This window comes from Malaclemys terrapin, chromosome 20 (assembly GCF_027887155.1).
Source record: "Malaclemys terrapin pileata isolate rMalTer1 chromosome 20, rMalTer1.hap1, whole genome shotgun sequence".
NCBI lineage: Eukaryota > Metazoa > Chordata > Testudines > Emydidae > Malaclemys > Malaclemys terrapin.
The window spans coordinates 19,281,544-19,307,805 of NC_071524.1; the positions used below are offsets into that span (position 1 = coordinate 19,281,544).

The 26,262-nt window shown below is 41.9% G+C and overlaps 1 protein-coding gene across 5 annotated transcripts in view; it reads left to right on the top strand.

Moving 5' to 3' along the window:
- LOC128826611 (leucine-rich repeat and fibronectin type III domain-containing protein 1-like protein) overlaps positions 1–26,262 on the top strand; it is a 232,637-nt gene that overhangs the window by 154,407 nt on the left and 51,968 nt on the right. The window contains exon 5 of one of the 5 annotated variants that reach the window (XM_054009978.1): positions 18,046–18,099. The exons of the other annotated variants lie outside the window; for them this stretch is intronic. The gene's annotated coding sequence lies outside the window, so the exon portion shown is untranslated. The remainder of the gene's footprint in view (positions 1–18,045; positions 18,100–26,262) is intronic. 5 annotated transcript variants of the gene reach the window in all.

Consider the following 26,262-nt stretch of genomic DNA (forward strand, 5'->3'; position numbering starts at 1 on the left):
TTATGAATAAAAGGGGTGAGTTCAATCCAGTGTTATGTGAGGTTGTTATTCATTTTTATTAACACCCAGTAGTAATTTGAATACTCTTGAATATATTAGCTAATCATAATTTTTGCATGCATGTATATTCACTCGAATATCTAAAATGGAAATGTTATTTATAATTCATAATTTATTATCCTCCCATTTAAAGCTTCTGTTCTCAAATCAGACAGCAGAAGCACTTAGGTAACCAGTTACACACTACCAAACAAACAAACAAACAAACAAAAAGCAAATAGGTGAAATTATTTTGGTGAACTATTCAGTGAATTCCAGATAGCATGAAAAGGGTGAAATTCATTCTGCAGACAGGGCTGGACTTCCAGTTAGGCACAGTAGGCACATTCCTAGGGGGTGCCTAAAAGTTAAAAGTGGCTTAAAAGATTCATTTTTTTATGGAAAACACAAAGGTCAGCTGTAGGCGGAGGGTGGGTGGGAGGGGCGCATAAGGTGTAAATCCTGTCTTGCCTGCAGATAGGCCAGCACAAAGTCTAGTCATCACTTCAAGTTCCAACTCAGTCCTCAAAACAGGCCTTCTGCAGAGGGTGAATTGCCCCCAAACGGAAGAAAGAGCTAACTTCACTACGTCTGTTATTCAAATGAATAATTTGACCAGCTCTGAATTAAATACAATGAACAATCCCATACTATCAGAGTAAATGATTTCTAGTACTTTTTTTCCTTCTACATTTCTGTGATTCTGAAGAAGATTTTGTTGCTGATGCTGTTTCTCCTTATTTCTCCTCCTACTTGTCTAAGTGGCTCTTGGCAGAATGCATCTGCATCTTGATGCCCCTTATAGTCATTGCTATTCAGATTTGGTTTGTACTGACTAAAGAAAAATCCCATTTGACAGTAGCCCTACAGGATACATTATTTTCTGGCTCTCATTTTCAAGCTATAGTATTATGTTTTAGACTTGATGTAGTGCTTTCTTATCCAGGAGCATATAGAGGTTTATTTAAACTGCCAGCACATGAATGACTAGACTTTGATTTTCGTCCTTATGTCTAGGATTTTGTATTATGGAATTTTAGCAGAAAAGCACCTCTTGATTAGTTTGCTTGAGATGGAAGATCGTAGAGCAACTTGGGGCTTTACCAGCAAGATAAAAATTTCCCACCAAATTTTTATGTCACAAAATATTTTAGAAACACTTAAAATTATTTCCTATTGAAAATCATGAATATCCAATACAGCTGCTCTTGAAAAATCTAATCATCACTGTTGGACAATGAAAAAAGAAAATGTCAGGTAAGCCTTCTTGAACAGTAAAGAAAGAATAGTGCAATAGATGCTATAGAAATTAGAGCTGGAAAAGACATAGCAGAGTTTGTCCTTCCATCACATCCAGTTTTACTTCCTGCAGTCCACGGCAAGAGCTTTCCCTAGTCCAGTTTTAAACCACTCAAACAAGCAATCCCATTGACATACTCTTTCCAGACTTGTCGATCTTGCTAGTGGAACATTTTCCTTAATGTTCAGTCTGAATGTTATTTTCTTAACTTTATCCCATTGTTCACATTTAGACCCCTTTTACCCTCCAGACAATTAATCTCCTTCATTGAGATAGGCTTATTCTTGTAGGTGGTTTTATATCTTACTGCTCCCCCATTAATTCCATCATAACACTGGTTGTGTTTAGAAATATTAGAACCAGGATCCTGTTCCTTCTCTCCCATAATATTTCTGTCATTGTATTGGATGACCAGAAGGGAGAAGATTTATCTTATGACTTATGAGCCTTCACTGCTAGAGTTTGAAGTTTATAAATAGCTCGTTTTACCCCGCTCCGCATACTAATTAAAAACATGCAATTGCTTTAAGAACAGGTAAGTAAAAAAAGATTACAACATTAGACCTTGTTGATTCTAATAAGGATTGTTGATTGAAGGTGCTCATTGTACTTTTATCTTCAAGGACTTGGAGACAGTAGTGTCTTGTAATTTTACATATCCTGACCATTGGGTGTGGAAGTGAATTTACAAGTTACAGCACAGAGTGCCAAGAACCAAATCCTAAATATTTAATTCTTAACTATAGCAGAAAAATAAAGGAGAAAGAAAACAGAAACTGGGGACGATGATCCATTAGTGAATCTCCTTCTCAGCGCTTCCTTTATAGTTTTGTGCCGACCACATGACATGCAGCTCTCTTTCATAGTGCGGACTTTGCTGCCCATCAGTCTTCACTTTTTGAGTGGACTCAAGATGGACCAGAAGGAATGGTCACAGTTATATCTCCACACAGAGATGAAAAGAGAGCTCTTGGCTATGGCTGATACCTGAGTATCTAAGAGTAGCCCCTGATGTACTAAGATTCCTAAATGGTGAACCTGTTTAATAATGCCACAGTCTTGCAATCAGAGTTGCTGATCTAAGGCCTGATCTAAAGTCCATTGAAATCAATGGAAATCTTTCCATTGACTGCCATAGGCTTTGGTTCAAGCCTGTAATCCTTTACAAGTTTTTCTGGTTGTTTCCCACAGCTAACCAGCATTTGCTCAGTCTTCTCTGGATTTTGCACCAGCAAGATCGCCCTTATCCAATCAAGGCAAAGGCACTGGTGAAACTGAAAGTTACATTTGGCTCGTTACCTCTGGTTAGTTATTTTACTGGTTTTGAAAGTGCATGTTTTCTGTCCTTTCAGCAGGCAAAGCACAATATATTACTGCCTGCAAGTGCTACAGCTCCATATGTTTAAAAGATACCCAGGATTCTCCTCTTTATCCTGAAGGATCTTGAATGGGGGCCATACACGATGATCTAGCAGCAGTAGTAGTTACAGTACTTTGGAGTTTAAGTGGTGGTATATAAATTTTACAGCAAGCCTTAGAAGCCAGTGTCGCAAAATCTTTTTAAAAAAAAGTTAACTTGCTGTTACTGAATCTGTACTTCCGCAGAGTGCCCATCACCGTGCAGGATCAGGCCCTTCATTAGGAATGAATGACTAGCAAAGCTGATTCCTCCAGACATATCAGGTCCTCAGATGGTGATGTGCATTTTACTTTAGATGGTGCTGTGCATTTTGACAGATTTCTGTTAAGCTTGCATAGCATTATACAAAGTCGTTGCCATCTGTATGTTATTCCATATGCTATGATGCGATGTGCGCATTTAATTGTAAGCATTGACCACAATCGCAGTTTTGCTTTTGCTCTTACTACAATGGATTGTTGGCTCATTTGCGTAATTCGTGGAATTGCTCTGCTCCAAAAACAAGCACTCCCGTCACACTAGTAACTACAGTGTGGTGCCAGTAAGCAGTATCTCAATGAAAATGTACATTACTCTAGACTTCAATGGCTCTGTTTGAATCAATGCCTTACTGTTTTTAATATTTAGTGAGAGTTGCATGTTGATTTTTTTTAACTGTGTATATGTATCAGGGTGGCAGGCGTAAACTACTACAAAGTTTACTATAAAGAAGGGGGATGCGATCAAATAAGTTTGTGAACCACTGCTCTAGATTACTGCATATTGACAATTACTGCCCAACAATATAGAATAAAAAGGTTGTAATTGCTGGCTTAACCACCCAGCTGAGAAGTCTCCTGGTATCAGGGAGTCCCCACGTGGCACAAGACTGGTGCATGCCATTTCTCTCACAGCATCCAGGGTAGGAAGTGTAGTAATTGTGTTAGTAGTGAAAGTGCATCTAGATGAATGCAGCAGCTATTGTGTGCTTAGCACTAATTAATGCAAAGCATCACACATTAGAAAGGGGAGTGTTGGCTAGGACACCTGTTTGTTACTACTTCTCTTCCAAAAGTACCCTGGTATCTATAACCTGGACAGCACCTGCTAGGGACAAGCCAGAAGCATTTGGATTGAATAACTCATCTAAAGAACAGATAAGCACTTTGTGGGGCTGAGCTGTAGATATTAAAGAGGTGAGTGACAGGCCACACACCAAACTGAGCCCAGGCCTTTTGAAGGATCTCTTCTGATACATAGACTTCTACCAAGTCCAAAGCTTGATCTGGCCTGATGTGCCCCATATCCCACCATGTCTTTTATGGGGATCTCAGTAGGACTGGAACTTTTGACTTGCCTCTAGCTGTCTGCAGATATCCTGATTTTGAGTGATCACGTGGTAAATGCATTCTGTTCTGACACGCGGAAGCCCCTAAGTGATTTCAAAACAGCAGCTGGCCCAGCAGATGTAGTCAGATCCCACCGTACATTCAAGAGGTTATTGGCCTAGGTACATATTGGGGTAGAATGGACTTTGGATTGTGTCGCAGGCAAAGAGGTGAAAGGAGGAGAGGACTCAGCAGTTTTGCTGAGCAGGAGGAGAAGGTCTGATGTGGGTAGAAGGAATCAGGTGGTGAAATGGATTTGTATAAGACTGAAGGACGAGACACTAAGACCAAAGTTTGCCTTAGGAGGAATGATGCAGGAAAAGAAGTAGATTAGCATTCTTACATTTTGAGATGAGTTAATAAAAGGGCTTCTCCTCTATTTGGGTTGTCAGCATGGTTTGAATACAGGTCCATCAGCACAGACTCTAGCACTTTCAGTAAAAGAGGAACTCTTATTTGGTAGCAGTAGAAGGCTGCTTCCTCTAGTGGACCAGACAACAGAGGGGAATGTGGCACCTATGCTGCCAGTGTGTTACATTTACTGTAATCTTGCTTGCATTCCCTCAATGGTACAAAGTATGTCGCTCTGCATGTACCTTCTTTGAAATGGATGCTGCATTAAATCCACACCCACTGGGTAGGCGCAGAGTTAGGGCATGTCTTCACTACCCGCCGGATCGGCCGGTAGCAATCGATCTATTGGGGATCGACTTATCGCGTCTAGTGAAGACGCGATAAAATCGATCCCTGATCGCTCTGCCGTCGACTCCAGAAATCCACCGCGGCAAGAGGCGGAAGCGGAGTTGACGGCGGCGCGGCAGCGGTCGATTCGCCGCCGTCCTCACAGCCAGGTAAGTGACCTAAAATACCCAACTTCAGCTACACTATTCACGTAGCTGAAGTTGCGTCTCTTAGGTTGACACCTTCCCACCCCCCACCCGTAGTGTAGACCTAGCCTTAGACAGCATTGCCAATCCCAGGGCTTTTCCTGCTTTAATTAACTATTTAAATTGTTTCAGAAGTGGGGGCAGACTGTCTCGTGGGAAGAAATTTGGTGTTGGAAGGCTGAGATATCTCCTGGCATTGTGGATCCAGGAGTTTTTCATAGTGTGTGCAACACTGAAACTGATTTTTATTTGTTTAGGCTTTTTCTACTAGTAAACTGAGATGCAGGGCAGCATCAAACAGTGAAATTTGAGAGCTGACAGCAGGCCTGAGCCAAGGTGAGGTAAGGAGATGACAGAGGTAGATCAAACCTACAACTAAAAACCAGCTGTATTTCAATGGAGCCTGTCAGTGTGTGTGCCACAATCTCTGTTCTGTATGCTCTACAGAGAGGAATTCTGAATTCTATTAACAATGGCTCAATATCCCACTGTACATCTTGCTATTAGATATCACTCTGCCTTTTATATTCATCTTTTTCTAGTGATGCCAATAGAAATAGAAGGTGATTTAAACAAATAGTCTCAATTTAATTCTCAATATTCAAGGGTTGCTTTAAAAAAATCACACCTGTAAGAACTGTTAGAATAAGCTGGGGAAGCGACTCCATATTCTAAACATCTAGGCTTATTTTTTTTAAATTTAATCCACAATAATGTTTACATTTCTTGATGTTCATGCAGGACCTTCTGTGCTGCTGTGAATGGTACACAAGATAGGTTAGACCTTATTCTCCGAGTGTTGTGTATTTCACTGGTGATGTTGCTAAACAAGAAATGAAACAGAGCCATATTGACATGCAATCCATGATTCTAACTATGGTGTTGCCATACTAAGAAGACTTCATAACTGGTAAATAGTCTCCTGAGCCCTCTTAATTCTACAAAACAGCAGAAAGCAGAACTTCGAGTTCATCTAGGAAGTTGCCCCTTGATTTAGGAAAATGGGTTGTGGGGAAGGGCAGCAAAGCCGATCTACATCATCAACTTTCATCCAGTAAGGCATTTTCCTGTGTGTTTAATTCAAGAGAGTGAAGGAAGCATTTTAAAGATATGTTCTTGCATCAGATTTGATGTGATAAGACTATTATGTCTGGCAGTTTTTCCATATTGTGATCATTTCTAAAGAAACATAAAATGTAGGTTGGTACAGATTTACTTGGAAGCATGCTAGACAGGTAACACTTCATCTAATTTCCCTCATGCCCCAACCCTATGACATGGTCAACTTTTCCCATCTGTCAAAGTCTCTCTGAATGTAGCGTCCTTTCACCATTCTCTCATTAATTTTCTCCTTGTAGAATTGTGACTTGGCTGCTAGCTGGAAAATTAACTTTCCTGGGTGTTGCTAACACACACTGGCTGGGTTTCCGTTTCTGATTGATCATTTAGATACTTGTATGCTTCCTAAACATTATCTCTCTCTTAATTTTCTGATTTTTTTTCTGGCTTTGCTAATTCCCCTTTTGTAATCACCAGCAATGCTGGAATTGAATGCTCTTATGACAGATCCTATCATTGTGGGAGCATGTCATATCAAATAAAAGTGCATCTACAAGAACCAATTTAGGACTAGCAGCTTTAGGGTGACCAGATGTCCCGATTTTATAGGGACAGTCCTGATTTTTGGGTCTTTTTCTTATATAGGTGCCTATTACCCCCCACCCCAGTCCCGATCTTTCACATTTGATGTCTGGTCACCCTAAGCAGCTTTAGAGAGTAAATCAATTTGTATCATTTCCTTATTTTGCACATATTACATGCAAATGTCTACATTACAGAAACCGCATAGTTGAGATTTTAAAAGCATGTAAGTGAGGCAATCCAGAGGTCTGGTTCCTGCAGCAACCATAATTCAGCCATTTTGTGCTTATGTAGTATTTTTCTCACTTCATATGGTATTAACTTTAATGTCCCCTCCCTCTCTGGCAGCATGAAATCCATAATTTCCTTGCTTTTGTATACAAAAAATTATATGTTGTTTTTTAAAAAGTGAGCTATAATGGGGAAAGATGCCATTGCGTATTATATGTCTGTATGTGCATAGTTAGAAACATTCAGTGTTGAATGAGACTTCTTATTATAAATGACATTTCTATTTCAAACGTTGCAGTATCTGGCATTGTGTGCTTCAGAGGTCGTAGCACACTACAGAGTGCACAAAATTGGAAGTCAGAGGCACTAAGGCATTGCAGAAAGACTGCTAAGTCTGCGAGACTCTTTCTGTGCCATCTTAAAAATAGGACAGGCCTTCCCACCCTCATGACAAGACCACACATGGGAATATCACTGGTTAGATACTACTGTGGTAGGAGCGATAGGAAAAAAATGAGAGGGAGAACATCAGGCCTAGAATTATGCTGTTTTAAAAATGGGTAATTAATATACAAATACTATGCAGCATTTTTTTCACTGATTGTTGCACCTGAACCAAGCCCACTCACTTCCACAGTAATCAACAAAATACATGATTAGAGTAATTTTTAAAAAATTACAGCAGTTTATTATTTTTTGCTTTCCTATAATTAACTTGCAATTTTTCAGGGGTGAATAACATAGGTTCTTAGCATTTTGGGTACATTTAAATGTCAGATTTCAAGAGCAAACTGAAGGAAATCCAGAGGGGGAAAATGCTATCTGAATAATTAATTTGTTTTTGCAAAACTTTGGAAGCTATGGCAGGAGTTACAGTTAGCTCAGACTTTCAATCTCAAGTCTGATTTTCCCTCCTTCTATGGGTTTAAATCAGAGGGGAAACACTGCACAGATGCAGAAATGGCAGAATATAGAATATGCAGATATTTTCTAACATAATCTATTACTTTTATGGTTATGAAAAACAGAGTAATGTTTAGCTATCATAATATAGGGTAGGATTTGCCATTCAAAACAATAGCATTCTGAAGATACAGTTCTTAAAAAGGATAAAGGTGAGCTGGTAATGTGGCTCAGAGATTTAGATAGCAGCGAGTTTTAAGATCTTAATGAAAGAGAGTTGCTTTGAGAAAAGTTAGTGTTGCTTGGCTAAGCCTGTGTTCATTGGTGGATCAATTGCTTTATAGACAGAATTTGGTTTTCTTTGCTGAAGCTGACAGACATGTTGCTAACAGCAGATGTTGCTAGGGGCACCATCAAACAAAAGTCAATACCTGGCAGTCAGGAGTGAGTATCAAAGGAGGAATATGAGAAAAAGTTAGATAAATTAAAAATCCAAATTGAGAAGGATTCTGACTCACTTGTAGGCTGTGGACTTTATAACACAATAAAAATAATACATAATAATAAGACTTTGTACTTAACATAGTATCTTGTTGCTAAAGATCTCAAAGCCTCTTACTAGAAAACTCGAAAGCTTGTCTCTCTCACCAACAGAAGTTGGTCCAATAAAAGATATTTCCTTACCCACCTTGTCTCTCCAATATCCTGGCGCCATCATGGTTACAACAACACTGCATTGTCCAAGATATGACTGTCTGTCATATCCGATGATGATGTCACCACATCACTTGTGTTCCCATGTGGCTGTATAGTCCAATCTGTGAGGCGCAAGCTCATGAACAGATGTCACACATAAGCGTGCAGGCTCTGACTGGAATCCCAGTGCTCACCTATGCCTGTCACTTCACTACTCATCCATTGCCACAGGACTTTGTTTCTATGATACGTGAATGCCTGTGCGCTGATTTTTAAATGACGAGAGCATTGCACGGAGGCAATATCATATTATCAGCTGCGGAAGTAAAACACCAGTGCAGGAAGGGTCATGACGACTGGGACCTGGATTAGCTGCAGTGGATAATCATTGATGCCTTTGTGTTTTGTCAAGCCTTACATATTCCAAGCAACATTTCCCCTCACCATGGGTGTTCCTCCATGGCTACCTTCATTCTGGTTTAGCGTGACAGTTGAAGAAGGTGTCCCGGTTTGTGTGTGTACTGCCGCGTATGGGCAGCTACTTGGAGCCACAGATGAGTGCTGGGTGTGAAGTGAGGACCAGTGAAAGAGAACCACTCAAGAGTGTGAGTGCTCTGACTTTCGGAGATATTACCTCTCCTTCTACATCCTATATACCCCACTTGTCCAAGGTAATGCCTGTGCAAAAGGCAAACACACGGGCTATGCACCACTTACCTATTTCATGCTTAGTGAGTTATGATTCAGTCCTGCAAAGTGCTGTGCACCCTCATCTCATACTGGGGCCTTAGATTCAGGAATAGCACCCTGGTCTCCTGACCCCACACCAGTAGATTTCACTACCTTCCACGCCACCTGATTTTAGAATTGCTCCTCAGCCTTGGCCTTTTCCTGGTCTTCAAGACTGGTACTCCAAGAAGCTCATCCACACCCACATTGGGTATCAAAGAATATATTTTCCTGCTACAGTTCTGGCCCCTCACTTAAATAAAACCTCATCTCGTCAGCGGACCTCAGAGAAGCCATGTACTGTAATTTATTAATATCAAATTTTTGATTGAACCATCAAAGTCAAATAGAGTATCTTCTCTTCCTGACTTTGGATACCTCCGTTTCTTTTGCTTGCATAATATAAAGCAGCCAACCTGGGACTGGAGTCCTGCTGACATTGTAGCTTTAGAAATGGGTTAGTAAAAACCTACAAGTTTGATGCTTTCTGCTTTGATGGTATCTTTGAAGTCTTTGAAGAAGTGTAGCACACACTCCAGTGTCTCATTCCAGTGCAGGACTCAGACAGCTCCAATTCAAAACCTCCCCACTTTCCCTGTATTAGCCTGGTCATTAAATCATTTATTTATTTTTAAAGTCACTGAAGCAATTTTGCATTGTCTGTTTGCTAAGTAGACCAGCTAAGCCTGTGTGTGGGATTAGTTCTGTCCTTCAGTCCCTGCTGAGAATAGGAAGTCCTGGGCAAGAATCATTCTCTCTCTTATGTCTTTGGGAATACTTTTGAGTTCAGGAAGATGAAAGAATTTGCAGTGCTAGCTAACAAAACACAGCCAGGTAAAGAATAAACAGCCCTCAATGTGAGCTTCATAGACTCTAGTATCTGAGATTTCAGCACTACAGCAAAATGTTCCCCCCCCCCCCCAAAGGTAAAGTAGCTAATTGTAATTCATGCTATATCCTAAGCGGCATTTATCCAATTTACATCACTTAGGTGTCAAGGATGTGTTTGCACAGCCATTGCCCAACTTATGCTCACGTTTCTCAGGATGAAACAGTTCAAAAGTATCCTCCCCAATGTTAGATTGAAAGGGCCAAGTCCCATGTTGACACACACCTTTTGCTGCCTCACTGAGATCAGTGGACTTGCTGATTCAATGGACCATGCAGAATTTGGCTCAGTCTGTGCAATCTACTGCACAGGAGTTTTGCATTTCAGCAATAATGTTTCATTCTCTAGGACAGGGGTGGCCAACCTGTGGCTCTGGAGCCACGTGTGGCTCTTCAGAAGTTAATATGTGGCTCCTTGTATAGGCACCAACTCTGGGGCTGGAGCTACAGGCGCCGACTTTCCAATGTGCCAGGGGGTGCTCACTGTTCAACCCCTGGCTCTGCCACAGGCCCTGCCCCCACTCCACCCCTTCCCGCCCCCTCCCCTGAGCCTACTGTGCCCTCGCTCCTCCCCCCTCCCCTCCCAAGCCTCCTGCATGCCACGAAACAGCTGAGGTGCGGGGAGGGAGGGGGAGGCGCTGATTGGCGGGACTGCCGGTGGGTGGGTGGCGCTGGGAGGGGGGAGCTCATGGTAGGCTGCTGACGTATTACTGTGGCTCTTTGGCAATGTACATTGTAAGTTCTAGCTCCTTCTCAGGCTCAGGTTGGCCACCCCTGCTCTAGGCAGAGCGATGGAGGGTGACCAAATGACCATTACAATGTTAACATGTCTAGTAGCAGACTGCTTGAGGAAAGCTAACAGTCAGATATATATTTTACTTATACTTGAACAATTGTATACCAGAAATCTGCATGCTCTAGGGATGTAGTAGTCTAGGCAGGGCCACTGGCTCTATGAAGGAAGAAGTCTGAAAATCAGAGATCAGTATCATTTCCTCTAAAAGGAAGATAAAGATCTTACAGTAGTGTATTTACCTCAGATTCACTGTAAATATCCCAGAATGTCTTCTGTGGAAAGTTATTATTGTGGAATTCGTGATACAGACAAATGTAAAGGAATTCAAATGCAAATGTTTAAATCCTCAACGCAGCAAGCTTATTTAAAAAAATAAAATACAAAAATGACCAAAAACAAACCCCAAAACAGTTGGAAGTGAAATAGGGCTGAAAGATTGTTTTGTATTTTCAGTTAGGGTCTAGACATGATCTGATTGCCATAGAAATAAATTTTTATAGGTACTACTGAACTACTAGAGACAGACATGTGCAGTCCTTTACACCTGTGCCATGAGGGTATCAAAGATAATGAAACCAAAATGGTAGCATCTTGAGAATCAGAGCTAGACTCTGCCTTCAGACAGAGTCTGCCCATTAACTTCAGTGGGAGTTGGGTCTACTTCTGTCTCCCAGGGCAGAATGTGGCCCTTAGCTAAGACTCTGGAGGTGCATATGATTGGGATTGTAGCCAAGCTTGATTATGCTTATTCTGTTGTTAATAATGCTTTGCTTTATAAATTATTTTCCAAGAGTAGGTGGAGAAGAACCTCCCGTCTGAACAAAGTTGGCATTAAAAGCTTGTTTGTTTTTTCTTAAGCAAAGTTTATTTTTTTTAATGTCCTCTGGGAGAGAGTCGGCAATGAGCATTGCCTCCCTTTCAAGTGTTTTGCATTTATTCCAGGTTTCAGTAGGTTTCTCCAGAAGTACAGTATCTTGAAATATTGAGGAGAGACAGGGTAGAGTAAACTTACTCAAAGTCCAGGAAGTCATTGTCAGAGGGAGAAGTTGATAACAGACAATTGGAAATTTTATACACTGTGTGCTATCTTGTCATAGCATCTGCAAATCTACTCCCACAGTTTATAGTGGCAGATATGAGAATTATTTAAACATCATTGAAACCTGACAAACATGATTAAATTAGATGTATATCCTTCATCTGATTAGTGCTCTGGCCAGAGGTTGACTATAGGCAGTAAATACTAACATTTTTAGGCAGAAATTCCAAAAGAAAATTTGAGGCTCACTACAATTCTGATAATTTTCCTTTATTTCCTGTTTGTAAAACATATTAATAAACGTGATCCAATTATCATAATCTTTCAACACAAAATACAAGCACAGGATCCACTGAAGAAAATTGACCAGAATGATTTGTCACCACAATCTTAATGACTTTGTTTTGATAAGGGAGCAACATTTCCACAGAATGTGTTCATTGGGTAACTTAAAGGGAGGCCTGCAAGAAAAAACTGCAGTGAGTGGTGGTGGTGGTGACTCAGTAGGAGGCAGATCCTGCTTCCATTGATATCAGCAGGCTGGGAGAGGGGGCTGTGCAGGTGAAGGCATGAGACTCTCTTTCTGGAGAGACATATGAAACCCAGGTTCTGACTGCTTGTGGTCATTAAAGTTCCAAATGAACTCTCTGTAAGAGTTGAGCTATTAGTCCCCAGTGCCCTGTCCAGCTCAGAGTTATTTACTTATTCTCCTGAATTGCTGTATAGAGTTGTTCATCTCATGGGTGATTGTATTTTGACTGTACACTCTGTGGGGCAGGGACTTTATCTTCATTTGTTTTGGTAAAGGGTTGGGCACACTGTGGGCACATTACAGTCGAAATAATAGCAAGAATAATTATTTCAGTTATGAAGAAGGTATTTTCTGTGCAAACAAAAATAAGTGTGGGGGGGGGGGAGAAAATGAACACATAAGTTAAGGCCAGATTCAGCTTGGTATAAATAAGTGCAACTACACTTAGGTTAATGGTGGTAAACCAATGTTGAGGTTCTGCTGCAATGTATACATTTGTTTTGTTGCAGCATGTTCTGGAATTCTTTGGGAAGAATGCATATATAACTGTAACATATTATTGTAATATGTGGATTTTATTATTTAATATTGTAAGGGACGTTTCCTAAAATTAGCTGACTTGCAAGAAAATATTTATGTTCTTGGCTATTGTATGTAATTGCACCACTTGAGCTTAGTTAATAAGACTTGAGGTGCAGGAGAGGTAATAATTCACCTTACCCCTCCCCTCCACTCCCCCCCTCCCCCAGCACCAAACTGTGAAGGGTTTAATCTAGATGTAAAGCAGTGAACATTGTGGGGTTGCAGTTCATTTTATATAAAATTGCCACTTCTGTTCTAAAGGGAATTACAGTTTTACATATCGATATAGTATTTTTCATAATGTATGTTAGCTGATAGTTTAATTTCACATAATTGACTGCAACATATTTTATAAGCAGTGTCTCCATGACTTAACAGTCAACTTGGCCTTCATGAAGGAAAGTAAAACACCCTAATAAATTATAGGCAACATGAATGAATGACCGGGTGAGGCAGAACTGTAAAAGGTGTGGTGGTGATATATTATTTTTGTACATCCAAATTCAATATTCTGAGATGTTTAACAATTGTAGGCACATTAACTTTATGGCAAATATTAAATGTCCGTATCAGAAAGGAGTCATACACAAGGGAAAGTTATGACCCTTGACTCACCTTATAGCCCTGTATACATAGAGAGAGCTGTTTTATAGCACTTTAAATTAGTGAGATTATAGCACCACTAAACACTTCTCATAAAGTTTTATCCAGACCTTGCTCATAAGATGGTTTCAGTTTAAGCAACAAGAAGTTCCAATTTGCAGAGTAGTGAGGAGTCATTTAATTAAATATTTTCACAGTCTTGTAAAATATAATGTAACCAAACTACTTCAACACCCCCCCACACTCCTATCCCCACAACTCCTGGACCCTGCAGAGGGGAACACCTGACTCCACACAGAGGGAACTGGGTTTTTTACTAGCTTCCCACAATGGCCCTTCCCCAACAAGTGTCCCAGGAGGAGGTTGTGGCCAGAGGGAGTTCCTGGTGCCCTGTCTTCAGTGGAGGCATAGCACCAGGGACTATGAGGAACTGCCTGGCATGGATCCTTCAGGTTCGGGAATGGGGCCAGTAGTCTGTTCTGTGGGGAGAGAAATCCTGCCTCACCGAGAGGGTAGGAGCTCCATCAGAGTACCTTTGCAGAAGGAGGTGGAGCTTTTCTAGGGGGGATCCTCACTGAGCTAAGAGCAGGAGAGGGACTCTGCTGGGGGACCCTAGCTGAGGGGGAAGGTGGCCCACGTTATTCATTTTTATTTCAACTGAGTTGTGGAAAAATGTCTGGACTTGTTTTCCAGTATTTCATTCCCAGTGTAACCTTTCTGCCTGGTGGAGTTGGAAGCAAAAAGGGGCAAGTTCAATATCTTGGGGTTTCTCTTAACAATACAAAACGGAACTGGCTTGAGCCCAAACCCAGTAGTCTGGGGAAACTTTACACCACACTTGGGCGCCTCCAAGAGGCAGTACTTCCCCATGCGCAAGTAGTGAGTCGGTGTATAACACAAGAGAACTTTCATTAAAAGGGAAAGGGAACCAAAGCATTAGTTTGGGAAAACACCACACCCACATTCAAAAGATTGTGACCATAAGCAAACGCAGCCCCACTATGTGTTCAGCAGTGTTCTTTGCCTCAGTTTCACACCTTGCAGTGTGAAAGTCTGACAAACAAATGTCCCTTTAACACATTGTTCCCCTCTCCCTCCGCTGCACCCCATTCACAGTTTCTGCAACTGGCTCACAGCTGCCACTGTATCTCTGCCACCACTGCCAGACACTGCTTGCTGCTTCCAGGACATCACATTCTGAAATTCTGCCACTTAATCCAGCTCTTAGTGATTTCCGCTGTCACCAATTTCAGCAGGTAGTGGGGAACTTTACAGCAAGTGTAATTTCTGTATTTGTTGTCAGCGCTGTCATTAAACACTGGAGAGGAACAGGTCAAATGGTGTCTAGGTCTGTTTAAACAACATCCACACCACCTAATAGGAACACCTGACCCCACCCACACTCATCTTCACCAAGATTTGGCATCCCTACTCCCAGTTTAGCACGTGAGATTATATTTAGGGTGACCCCTCAATCAGAGGATGCCAGGAACAGTTCAGCTGCCCTGTACTCTCACAATAAGGATAACAGGAGTACTTGTGGCACCTTAGAGACTAACAAATTTATTAGAGCATAAGCTTTCGTGGACTACAGCCCACTTCTTCGGATGCATATAGAATGGAACATATAATGAGGAGATATATATACACACATACAGAGAGCATAAACAGGTGGGAGTTGTCTTACCAACTCTGAGAGGCCAATTAATTAAGAGAGAAAAAAAAAAAAAAAAAAAAAACTTTTGAAGTGATAATCAAGCTAGCCGAGTACAGACAGTGTGATAAGAAGTGTGAGAGTACTTACAAGGGGAGATAGTCAACGTTTGTAATGGCTCAGCCATTCCCAGTCCTTATTCAAACCGGAGTTGATTGTGTCTAGTTTGCATATCAATTCTAGCTCTGCAGTCTCTCTTTGGAGTCTGTTTTTGAAGTTTTTCTGTTGTAATATAGCCACCCGCAGGTCTGTCACTGAATGACCAGACAGGTTAAAGTGTTCTCCCACTGGTTTTTGAGTATTTTTATTCCTGATGTCAGATTTGTGTCCATTAATTCTTTTGCGTAGAGACTGTCCGGTTTGGCCAATGTACATGGCAGAGGGGCATTGCTGGCACATGATGGCATAGATCACATTGGTAGATGTGCAGGTGAACGAGCCCCTGATGGTATGGCTGATGTGATTAGGTCCTATGATGATGTCACTTGAATAGATATGTGGACAGAGTTGGCATCGGGGTTTGTTACAAGGATAGGTTCCTGGGTTAGTGGTTTTGTTCAGTGATGTGTGGTTGCTGGTGAGTATTTGCTTTAGGTTGGGGGGTTGTCTGTAAGCGAGGCCTCTCAGAGTTGGTAAGACAACTCCCACCTGTTTATGCTCTCTGTATGTGTGTATATATATCTCCTCATTATATGTTCCATTCTATATGTATCCGAAGAAGTGGGCTGTAGTCCACGAAAGCTTATGCTCTAATAAATTTGTTAGTCTCTAAGGTGCCACAAGTACTCCTGTTCTTCTTTTTGCGGATACAGACTAACACGGCTGTTACTCTGAAATAAGGATAACAACATTTCATTACCCCTGCATTCAAATTTAATTTTTTTATTATTGAAGTTAAATGTTTAAATGTATACAAGTTAAGAGAGAAGGTACTGTACATCTGGGGTCCAGCTTGAGTTATGAGGGATTACAGGTATTGGTTACAAGGATGAAGAAATACATACATATCACATAACCAGCATAGACCCAGGTTGGGGTGCGGGAGTTTTTAGTGCATCAATGGGTAAGTGGGCTCGGGTACGCCACGCATGGAATGTATTAAGAGTCCAAGTCAGTATCGGTGTAGCGAATAAGTACATGGGTGGGTGCGTCCCTTGGTTCGTCAGGGAAGGAAGTGGGTTATTTCCCTGATCTGCGGTCTCGATTACTCAATGTGGTATTGACGGTGTCCTGTGCTGTGTTCCATATAAATGTCTCTGGACCACCTGATGGTGTCGGACACCATGAGCTGTCTCATGAGCCAAGTGATTTGTAACCCAAAACCAGCCAAAATGGATCATTTTGGCAAAGCAGCTTCATCATGATACACACCTAGGCAGAGTAGGTGTGTCTATGCGAACACAGTCTGCTCCTGAAATGTTTCCCCCCAGTGTGGCACTAGATGTCAGGGGAGACCTCATTGAGACCTTGCTAACATTTGTTAGTGTATTTAGGTCAAGGTGTAATAAGGCTTATGAGACGCTGGCGGAAACTAATTTGAGTGACCATAAGAAACTGGAAATCAGCTTGGAATTTAGCCCAGGTTTGTGTGAATCTGTAACACTAGAAAGATCACATTTCAATGGCAGCCTAGAAACGTGCCACAGAATCGCCAGCCCCAAGTATAACAATCTGTGTTGGGTTCTGCTTCTTTCCCTTTTGGTTTTTTTGATCCTTTGGGGACACATTTTCAAGCTTTTCTCTGCAACTATAAGAATGAAAAACAGGCTTTTTAAAAAATAGGAAAACTAAGATCTCGTCATTACATGACTCCAAGAACTATAACTTTGAGAAACACCAAATATTATGAAACTTAAAATAAAATAATGAGAGTTAACAATGCTGCTTCTGGTACTGGTCACAATAACAGTTAAGAAAATAATATAATAAACTGTCATATGGGCAAAATTTGTTTTCTTTCTTGAACTTTGTGTTGACTGGAAAATAAAATGAATCATGTTAGAATTACACGTAAACTAAGGATTAAAGTTGATTGGTTGTTTCAAAACAACAACAACAAAGCAGCTTTAGAGCTTTGTTTTATCTGATGGAATGTTGTTGTTTTTTAAAATCTACATTTGTGCTTTTCACCTTCTTAAACCCATACAATTTCCAGAAACTATTTTTCACGCTAGGAATAATTTGAACAACAGATTCTGTTACTGCTGTGGGAGCTGTGAAGCTGAGGTATTTTTAACAGTGCTGTTTCCTTCACTGTGCTATTACTGTTTTATTCATTTCAGCAAATTATACAGTCAATGTCCAAAAAGTACATTCTTCTACATTCTTCACTTTCCTTTCATTTAGGGCTGTGTTGCAAAAAAGAATATTATTCTATCAGATTTATATCTCCCCAACAGTTTTTTACTGTCAAATGGCGAATGTTCAGATTTGGTTGGTCTCACATCAGTTTTACTTCTTTACAAGTATTAATTTATGGGAAATGTTTCACTCCCTCTTCTATCTATCATGCTTTCCTAGATACTGTTGAGTGCCAATCAGCATGAATTATTTGAGAAAGACTCTGATTCTGCCATCCTATGCTTAATCATATATCTATCTGGGGATGGGGAGGTCTCTTTCTCTCTCATACTTTACGCTCCTCCCTCTCTCACTCTGTCTTCATCTTCGTTTTTCAGTTTTTGCAGGGATTCTACTGAAAAAAGGAGGCTCTGTCACCAGGCCCTGTAAAGGTATGTCTACCCTGCACACTAAGTCCAGGCTCTGACTCAGGTTCCATACTCACATAAATCAGTCTGATGCAGGTCAGCTAGCATGCAGGACTTGGTCCTAGGACCCTGCCAAGGGTGCATAGTCAGAGCCCATGTCCCACTGTGACTCGAGTAGGGTGACCAGGTGTCCGGTTTTCAACTGGAACACCCAGTCGAAAAGGGACCCTGGCAGCTCCCGTCAGCACTGTCGACTGGGCTGTTAAAAGTCTGGTCAGAGGTGGTGCCGGGCTAAGGCAGGCTAGTCCCTACCTGTTCTGGCACCGTGCTGTGACCCAGAAGCGGCCAGCAGGTCTGGCTTCTAGGCGGGGGGGGCCCACAGGTCTCCATGTGCTTCCCCCACCCCGAGCACAGGCTCCCCAACCCATTGTCCAGTTTCCAGCCAATGGGAGCTGAGGGGCGGTGCCTGCAGGTGAGAGCAGTGCGCAGAGCCGCCTGCGCACCTCTGCCTAGGAGCCAGGCCCGCTGCTGGCCATTTTCAGGGCGCAGTGCAGTCTGTGGTGCCAGGACAGGCAGGAAGCCCGCCTTAGCCCCCCGCTGTGCCACTGACTGGGAGCCACTGCAGGTAAGCCTGCGCCCCAACCCCGAGCCCCAACCTGCTACCCCAGCCCTGAGCCCCCCCAAACCTGGAGCCCCCTCCTGCACCCCAAATCCTTCATCCCTGGCCCCAGCCCAGAGCCCATACCCCTCCCAGACCCCACCGCCTGCCCCAGCCCAGAGCCACCTCCCATACCCTGAATCCCTCATCCCCGGCCCCACCCCAGAGCCCTCACGCCCTCCTGCACGCCACCCCTCTGCTTCAATCCGCGGCCCCTTCCGCACTCCGAATCCCCTGGAGCCCCCTCCTGCACCCCAAACCCCTTATCCCCGGCCCCAGCCCAGAGCCCACACCCCAACCCCCTGCCTCAATCCGCAGCACTCTCCCACACTCTGAATCTCTCGGCCCCACCCCACAGCCTGGAGCCCCCTCCTGCACCCCAAATACCTCATTCTCAGCCCCCACCCCAGAGCCTGCACCCCCAGCCTCCCCCAACCTCCTGCCCAGCCCAGTGAAAGTGAGTGAGGGTGCAGGAGATTGAGCCACCGAGGGAGGGGGGATTTAGTGAGTGGGGGGGCTAGGGTGTTCGGTTTTGTGCAATTAGAAAGTTCAACCCTAGACTCGGGTCCAAGCCCTATCATTTTGCGGTGTGGATGCAGCTCAAGCCATAGACCTGAGTCAGAAGGTCTGCATAGAGCAATATGAACACAGTAGCATGATTGTGAGACCCAGGTCCAGCAATTGTAAACCCAGGTTTCCAGTGCAGTGGGGATGCTCACATGTGGTTCCCATAGACTTGGGTTTACAGTGCAGTGTATGCTAAAAAGTCACACTTGGGCTCATGCTAATTTTCTCTAGCCCCAGGGGTTTCGTTGAGGGTGCCTTACTCCAGTTCCCAGGAATTGCATTCCAGGCACTGATAGTTTCTGCATCTTCACTGAGTCAAACTGGTTTGGTCTCTCACTGATGGTAGTTTTGGTCACCTCTGAGGTAGCCTGAACTCATAGGAACAAAGGGATTGACATACTTAATCAAACTTGCTGGTACGATATCATGTCACCAAGAGTGACCAGTTACAGGTTCTTCATAGGAAGGTGCAAGAAGCCCTGCACAGGCAGTTGTTATAGGATAACCAGGACAGTTGTGGATTAACCATTATCAGGACCTTGCATGTGACCCAGGAGCAAACAGGGAGCCAGTGGAGTGGATACAGCTTTGGTATGATTTACTTATGGCTTCCAGGCCCCACACAGGAGGTGGGCTGCTGTTGTACTAGCTAGAATTTTTGATTGTCCCTGGCAGATATAGGTAGGTGGATTATAGTTGCTAGGAACTACTGAAGACCCTGTGTTGCTTTTCAGAAACACCAAAACATTCCCATTGCAGGAACATTTTGATGTTTCTGAAACAAAATATTACAGACTTTCAGTTCCACAAAAACAGCCATTTTTTTTTATTTTTGTTCCAATTTGGGATGAAAAGTTTTCCAAGAACTCAACATTTTTCAAAGAACTGGAAGTCCATTTCCTTGCCAGTTCTAGCCATATCTCCTCCAAGATGCAACCAAGGTAGCATTCGGGGTACTAATTTATGTTCCTTGCAGTTAAAAATATTTGTAAAGCACTGTTCTTCTTGTGAAATGGCTCAGAGAAAAACTATCTATGCTTGCACTTTTAAAGTATTGAAAAAGGAAGTGAATTTTCAGTCCTTTATGCCTCCTGCATTAAAATCTCCATGTCAAGAGATAAAAACATTCCTCAAAAATCAATACAGCCAGCCCCTGAAACCACAGTAACCAGATTTGCCAGTAGGTTCATTCTCCTCCTGATCTGATTAGGAGAATTCCCATAGGAATAAACTTATTCTGACCCCAACAAGGAAACCACACAGAATGTTCTGAGTTTGCATAAAAGAAACTCATTACTAACCTGCTAGACTTTTATTGGGTCTTCTACCTAGGCAAATCAATTTAAACTCTCCTCAGCGATCTGATTTCAGTTTTCTAATAGCTCTGATAATGGAATCTCAAGGCTCTCTCCATTGGCAGAACAGATAGCAGAACAGTTTGGTTATGTGTCTGCAATGACTAATGGCTATGCTGCCCAATCCAGCGTACCAAGAGAGTCTCTAGGAAACACAAGTGCAGTGTTCAATTTAAAGTTATTCCTTTTGCATGGCTGCTCTTAGGATAGATTGTGCTGCTGCAATTTGTCTTGAAAGAGGTTCTCCTTTCACTTAGGTCAGTGTAAATCAGCTGTAATATCACTGGATCTACACCTACATCAGCAAGAGGAGATTGGATCCTCTGTGTTTTTAGGAATCTTTTGGCAAACAATGATTTAGGGAGAGATTTTACTGCATAGGAGTCAATGGAAAGAAGCTCACCAACTCCCATGTGGCTGTTTAACTTTTAGGGGACACAAGCACCTCACAGGCCTGTTTTGTTTTAATTAGTGGTAGCTCAGAGCTTCAAAACTGGGATCAAGGTTTGGGTCTAAAGCCCAAACCCCACCACCAAGTTCTGCTATATTTGGATAAGAGGTTCAAGCCCAGACCCATCTTTTTTTTTAAGTCAGGAGCTCTACAGAGATTAAATTTCATTTTGGTACATCACTGGTTGTCATTGTTGATCTAGCAAATACATGCTAAATAGTTGTTCATGGCTGTATGAATTTGAATGGCAGAGAGATCCTGTGAGAGGGATACCTGATAAACCACATTACTGCTCTTGAAGGTATTTACTGAAGCCTAGAAGGTATTTACTGCCACCTGATGTGCAAGGACTACCTCTGCTCCTGTTTTCCCTGCCAGCTCAGGACTCCAGCACCCTGTCTTGCTGAGCCAGACACTCCCGTCTGCCCCAACACAGACCCAGGGTCTGAATTACTTGCCCCAAAGCTGCAGGTTTACCTGAAAACCGCTCACAGAAGTGTGCTTATCTTTAGCACTCAGATGCCCAACTCCCATTGGGTTCTAAACCCAAATAAACCCGTTTTACCCTGTATAAAGCTTATGCAGGGTAAACTCATAAATTGTTCGCCCTCTATAACATTGATAGAGAGATATGCACAGTTGTTTGCTCCCCCAGGTATTAATACATACTCTGAGTTAATTAATAAGTAAAAAGTGATTTTATTAAATACAGAAAGTAGGATTTAAGTGGTTCCAAGTAGTAACAGACAGAACAAAGTAAGTCACCAAGCAAAATAAAATAAAAATGTGCAAATCTATGTCTAATCAGACTGAATACAGATAAGATCCTCACCAGTTCCAGAATGCTCCCTTTTACAGACTAATCTCCTTTTAGTCTGGGTCCAGCAATCACTCACACCCTCTGTAGTTACTGTCCTTTGTTCCAGGTTCCTTCAAGTATCCTGGGGGGTGGAGAGGCTCCTTCTTTAGCCAGCTGGAGACCAAATGGAGGGGTCTCTCTTGGGTTTAAATAGACTTTCTCTTGTGGGTGGAGACCCCCCCTCCTCATTTCTATGCAAATCCAGTTCTGAGATGGTGTTCTGGAGTCACCTGGGCAAGTCACATGTCCATGCATGACTCAGTCTTTACAGACAGAAGCCATTGTCCACATGGTATCTTGTATGTCTCCAGGAAGACTACTTATGTGGATTGGAGCATTCCAAGATGCATTGTTCCCCAAGTGCTTCCTGATCAGGTACTTAACCTTGCGAATTCCTTCTTAAAGAAGCTGACCAAATGCCTCACAAAGCTTACTTCGAAATCAAGCAAGTATACGGACAATATTCTTAACCTCAAGTACAAAATGATATATGTGTACAAATAGGATGAATAGATATAGTAGACCATAACCTTTACAGAGATATGTTACATGGCACAGGCAGCACAAAATATATTCCAGTTATGTCATATTCCCATAACGCCTTATGCGAGGTACCGTCACAACCCCGAAGTAGACAGCTGTGCATCATCCTTTACTGTCAGATGACCCCATATAATCAGTCTAGTCCTAAGGAGATAGGAGACACACATTTGCTCTGAAGCCCCGTTTGGCAATAGCAGCATAGGGTTAAAGAGAGCAATCTGAGTGGGATTATTTTGATAGATTAACTCAGGTTGCTCTCTCCATATAGGGCTCCAGATACCTTAATATATTACTGCTTGTAATAAGCTTGGAGATTTTGGGGTGGAAGTGCTACAGAAATGCAAATAATTCTTTTTTGTTGTTATTATTTATTGAAACCCAACATAAGTCAAATAGCCTCTACGGAAATTCAGGCCTTTGTTTTCCATTGCTGTGAGCACTTATAAGAGATTTAATAGAAAGCACTATAGCATTTTGATGTTTATGATCATTTGTTGTAAAGAATTGCAGGTGAAAAGGAGTCTCATGCTGTCTGGAGATGGTAGAACATTGCCTTTAACTTGTTAAATAGAACATTTACCGAGGAAGCCTGAGGGCTTTGGTTCTATTCCCTCCTTCACATCTTCTATGTTCATTCATTTCATTATGAGCACGTACAATATGTCAGTTTAATAAGGTGCTTTGTGTGTGTGTATACAGTGTGACACTAGAGGCTTGATTTTGTAAGGTGCTCAGGGCCCTGAGTTTTGTAGGTTGTACAGAACTACTGCTACAATCCTGATGAAATCAAACAAGTAGATTAGGTAATAGACTTTATTAAACCACAAAAGTGGGTGTATAAAGTGCAGGGACTTGGTTGTGAATGAGTTTTGCATTGCTACAATTTATAATAGATTTTATAGTTTAAAAAATCCTCTTAATTGCTAATATTTGGCTAAGTCTGTGTGCATAGACAGACAGTGAACCTAAGAATATCATGTATCACTGTGCTTACTTAGAAGTAGACTTACCTCCAGACAGTCCAGCACTGGGAGCTGCTCTGCCTCTAGATAAAATGTCAAACTAAAGCCCCATCTCTCTGTCTCATTATGTGGATATTGTGAAATTTCAGGCCATTTTTTAAAATTTAAGAGAGACTCTGACACTCAACATTTTCTCTTACTTAACAAAACCACAGATTAATTGGTTTTAATTCAATCTTGTTGTTGGCAAATGAGCAACAAAAGTAACTACAGTGGCCACATTGCCTCACCTGCTAATTGTTAATTTAAGGCGTAATCCTGCAAACTTCTAGATAAACTGTAATGGGAGTTTTGCTTGCTCAGACTCTTGAGTACTATGACCCATATAAGTAAATGGGGACATGCACACATTATAAGATCTGAATGCTGTCAGTGTGATTACAGATATTCATGATGGGATGGACCAGTGGCTGTGTAGCACCATTGTAGAGATATCATAATGGTTTCCTGGTATCAGCAAAGAGAAAGCTGGAGTGGTTGACTAAGCTATATAATGTACCTGTCGTTATGGTATGAGTGTGTCATAGTCTATAGATTACTTTTCACTTTAGGCTTCAGGGATCACACAGCTTTTTCACAGCTGGCATGTCTAGATGTCTTTTAAACAACTCACATCACCAGTAACCTTTCTTGCTGTGTTTTGATTTTGCTTTCTGTCATTAAAATAGTATTGAGGGTCTGATTGAAGCTGACAAAAGCTAGGAAATCCCAGGACTGCTTTCTGTCCTTCACTCCAGTAAATATTATTAAATCTCATTCCATGTTTCAAGTCTAGTAGTTAATAGAGATATCCTATCTCCTAGAGCTGGAAGGGACCTTAAAGGTCATTGAGTCCAGCCCCCTGCCTTCACTAGCAGGACCAAGTACTGATTTTGCCCCAGATCCTTAAGTGGCTCCCTCAAGGATTGAACTCTCAACTCTGGGTTTAGCAGGCCAATGCTCAAACCACTGAGCTATCCCTGTCCCCCCAGTGTAGTAAGCCCAGCCTTCTACATTTATTTCCTCACCAGTACTGTTGCTGGACTCAATGAGCTTGCAGAGGTGGACACCATACAGATTTAAAATATGAGAAAAGGCTGTCAAGGAATGGGCCTGATCCAAAGACCATTAACATCAGTACAAAGACTCCCATTAAATTCAATAGGTTTTGGATCAGGCCCAAAGTTAGAGAATATGTCCAGTCTACTAAATTTTGTGGAGAAAGAAACCTGCCAAATAATTAGTAAGAAGTAGCATTTATTCCAGAATAGGTTAACACAAACTAATTTTAAAACTTTTTTGTTATAGTGGGGGAAAAAATCCATCAGAAACCACCAAAAACATAAAATGCTCTTTAGTCTTGATAGAGCTTTATAACATTAACTAATTTAAGGCTTCAGATGTTGCTATTGTTCAGATCAGGTCTCATTGGGGAGAAATTTTGCTGCAGCTGAAAAGAATGAATTTATGCTGAATTTTTGTTCCTGCTAGTAACCCTTGACATACAGAGGCTTTTTCCTTTATAAGCACCCATCAGCCAACCATCAGATGTACAGTAAATGCTTTAACATGTCAGTTGTGATTGTAAGGCGTTAGAACACAGCATAGGTGAGTAGTTACTTCTCTGAAACCTGCAGTCCCTGAACACACTTATAAATAGCGTTGAAGACTGCTTTGTCTCCTTCCACCCTGGTTATTATAATGTATCTTTGGAACCAGTCCAAGTACAGCTTTAGCCTGAGGTTAAAACCATTTGAATTACTGTCCTCAACAAAAGTTTAACAATTCCAGAGGTCTCACACAGAGAGAGTAGAATAGGACAGACATAAAAATCTGTTCGCTTCATAGTCTTGTTGCTGAGAATTATCTAAAAGGTTATAAGTGCTCAATTCTTCATCAGATTCAATTTACATGGCTTTAGTCACAGCCTGCGATTTTTGTTTTTCTGGAATCTGTACACCAAACCTAGGCCATACTCCTAAAATTGTTCAAGGGCATGTTTATACAAATCTGCTACTGCACGCTGCCCCGTGGGATTCTGAATCTAAGCTTTGGTGATACAACTGTGTCTATAATTAAGTCTGAAATGTTCCCAAACACAGAGCATGGCCCACATGAATGGCATAAAGGGAGGGGGTGGGGTAAAGCAGAGAGAATGCAGATATGATTCACACACTAGAACGTGGTGTGTTCAGAACCTGACCGAGGAGCAAACAGGCAAATATGGGAGTTTCAGAGTGTATAGCTAAGGATCTTGTGCTTGGAGATAGTGAGATTGGGTCAGTTTGTTATTGTTCTGTTTGTTCTATGCATATGGGTTGTGCACTTGGGGTAAGACAGGTTTGTTTTTATCTCAGGCCATGTGGCTGTGACCATTGGGCCTTTGATCAGCCCTGCTCTTTGAAGTCCGAGTGTTTAATTGCTCTCTTAGTGAGAGAGTGGAACTAAGCATCGAAGCTCAGGATGAAAGTCAGTTGTGTGGCAAACTTGCAAGCAGCAAACAGGAGTGTTTTGAGAGGGAGTTTAAGAGACTTTCTTTCTAGGTACAATGCTGTGTTCAGCCTCATGATGGCCAGTGATGGAACCGTATTTATGACCTGAAATGGATGTGCCATGTTTTCTTTCCTGCCTGAAGCCAGAAAGGACCGTTGGAATGAAAAGTGTTTCATCATCATCATGTGATATGGCTATATCATCTGGGTTTTTCCCAAATGCAGAAGAGAAATATTTAATGAATACTGCCTTTTCAAAAC